We start from the raw sequence: 3,046 nt of genomic DNA on the forward strand, positions 1-3,046 counted from the left end.
TTCCCTAGTTTACCACACCCATTAGATGTTCATCTATCAAGAGACTACATGAAAAAACAAAAATATTCATGATACAGCTTTTCTGGTACTACATTTTCTAACCACCCAAAGCAGTAAGAAAAAAAAAGGGGAGGGGCCTGAATTCTTAATATTTTGTGTCTCTCACCCCCTCCACACATAAATTTATAATTAAAGACAGGCACCACCAATCTTTTTGTTTTTACCACTTCCAAATATTTAGGTCTTCTAATCTTTTGAAAGGAAAAGCCCAATCACACAATTTGCTTGATAATGTAACCCCTGTTGTTTGATGGAAGCATTTAGTGGAAATTATTAAATGTATAGACAGAATTGGCATAGTTCATTGAATTACTGTAGTTATAATAATGTGTAAGCCTGTGAAGATGTTTAAATTCCTGGCAAATTCCTTCTGGTACATAATCATATACATTAATATGAAATACTGTTCACAAGCACTGGGGACAGGGAGTGGATAAAACAAAAAAAATATTGTGGGTATCCATAACATAACATTTCACATATTTATTTGTGACACACATATGTGTGTCACATTTTCTGTTATAATTAAGTCACAGATGCTGTGCATTTGTGGGAGTATGGTGATACAGAAGTACTTTGGCACAAACTAGATGCAGCCAAAATAACATTTCTCATACACAGAAAATAACTTATTTGCCAGTATTTTCACTAGAGCAAAAGAAGAAAGAAAAGAGAGAATATAAGCAGTAATGTCCCTGCCTTATTCTCATCCAACTATCCTAAAAGACAGGCAAGGAAAGAAGCAGTCCAGCAATAGGACTGAGTAATGTATTTTTCTACTAATACCAGCAAGTTTATAAATTGAGGGTAACAAAACACTTGAACACAAACTTCTCTACTATCTCTATCCACCAACAAATACTTTGGGACAGAAATACAGTTTCCCAAACCTCGTATTTATCTATGTTACTGAAACGGGACTGACAGCTTTACATAAACCTTTAATCTAATTTCCTAGGTGGTGGAAATAGTCCAAAAGTGATGTAAAAAAGCAACATCACAATTGCTACCTGTTATCACTATCACACTGCTAGTAGTCCCACCAGTTACATAGTGCTTTTAACTGCGCAGAGGTTAAACCAGCTTACAGAGGAGAAAACTTCCCTCATTTCCTGAATGAGAAAAGAGGTACAGAAGCATGGAGAAATTCAGAACTAAGTTGCCTTTGAGATGAAACTGCTTCTACAGCATTACTGATTTGAATGATTACATAGTGAACACGGAAAACAAAGTTTGTGTGAAGTGTCAAATAACTATCAAACTATTAATTCCATCTGGTATAGAAACACGTTCTGCGGTCATCCTAGTCATGTAAAATACATAGTTTTCCAGTGAAAAAAAGTGGGTTTTTTTCAAATAGTAGCTATTCACAACTAGACTGGTGTTCAAGCAGAATGTTGCTGGCATTCATAAATATGGGTGTATATATACACACAGATCTGTTTACAACTCAACTGTCTCCTTTCAGCACAGGCTTAAAAAAATATCTCCATCAGGGAAAAAAAAAAGAAAAAGAAAGAAGTGCCAAAGCTAGCCCACAGATACAGCAAAAAGGCAGTAGGTTTCAGGGCAGCCACCTTATCGGTTTCCTCTGGTTTTGCTCCAGCAATCCATGGCATTGCAGTCCACTGCTTCTCCTTCCCAGGCAGCGTTTTCACTTGGAAAATGTGGTCTCCTTTTTTCTATTTGGTTTTCATTTTATAAAACCAGTGTAAATCAACAAGCAATGACACAGACACACACGATACATAAACAAAACCAAACCAGCTGAAAGTGACAGAACATACTAAAGGAGGAAAAAAAACACACCTATTGTAGAGATTAAAAAAACTTGGTGTGGCCTCAACTTCAATACAAAAAAAAAACACAGAAAACACACACAACCACATAAAGTTAAACTTTTACATTAATGCCTGTTTTAACAAAAAAGACATTTATAGCTCTTCTCTGAACCAATGTCTTGTGGACATTCGAAAATTTGACCAACATTTGTATCTATACATAAACCACTATGGGTAGAAATAGTCAGAAATTTGAGAAATAATTTCTTGGCAGTAAGCACAAACAAAATAGTCATTAAAGAAGTGATCTATATAGTCAATGACTGTTTATCTGTATGCACATACATTTCAGATTGCTTAGGTATCTTATTGAAACAATGTCCTATAAAAAAAAAACATCCTTTGGTAGCATCAAGCAAGCTTAGTTGAAAGCTTGCCTCTCTGAGGACTGAAGAGAATATTTAAGAATTTAATGGGATAGGACAACAACACATCTAAGGTGGGGAAGGGACAATGGTGAAAGAAAGCGGTAACAACAGAGAATAATAGTTTGCTTTTGAAGACTGATTTGCTCTTCTCTATAAAACAAGTAGGAAATAACTCCTCATAAAACTAGAAGTTTCACAACAGGAAGAGAAATTTACTTGGGTATTTTTCTTGTCACAAGCATTCAGGATGATATCTGTAGAAAATTGTTTGCAACTTTTGTTTTAAGGTTCAGTCAGGAAGGAAGTAAAGAGAAAAAGCAGATACAGATTTTACAGACTTCAGAGATTATGGCAAGTAAATTTTATATATCCCAAATTAGTCAACACTGTAAAATAACTAATCATGTAAGGTCCTTCTGGAACAACACACAGGCTGTGCATGTGTTTATGCACAAGCTCTCCATGCAGAGTTAAAGAGAGGGAAAAGGAGGAAAAAGTTCTACCATCACTGAAGTTATCTCCATCAATCTGAGTAAATCAGAGTGAAATTTAAGCTGTCCTTAACACACAGGAAACACCGTCCCCATCTCAATTTTTTGCCAATTATTCCAATTTGGTTCTTGTAGAAGAAATACATTCCATTATTGAAAGACAGGTCCAATAGTAAGTGGTAAACAGTTAATGGACACTTAGCACAAACAAATACTACATTAGGCAAGGAAGCATTAACTAAAGGACAAGATGCATTTACTATACTACATACAGGGTTGTAGGGAA

General features: G+C 35.3%; 1 protein-coding gene across 1 annotated transcript in view; it reads right to left on the bottom strand.

The window, feature by feature from the left end:
- EPB41L2 (erythrocyte membrane protein band 4.1-like 2) overlaps positions 1-3,046 on the bottom strand; it is a 59,507-nt gene that overhangs the window by 14,108 nt on the left and 42,353 nt on the right. The gene's annotated exons all lie outside the window — the stretch shown is intronic.

The sequence above is a fragment of the Chaetura pelagica genome, unplaced genomic scaffold (assembly GCF_000747805.2).
Source record: "Chaetura pelagica isolate M959 unplaced genomic scaffold, ChaPel_1.0 scaffold90, whole genome shotgun sequence".
NCBI classification, from domain to species: Eukaryota; Metazoa; Chordata; class Aves; order Apodiformes; family Apodidae; genus Chaetura; species Chaetura pelagica.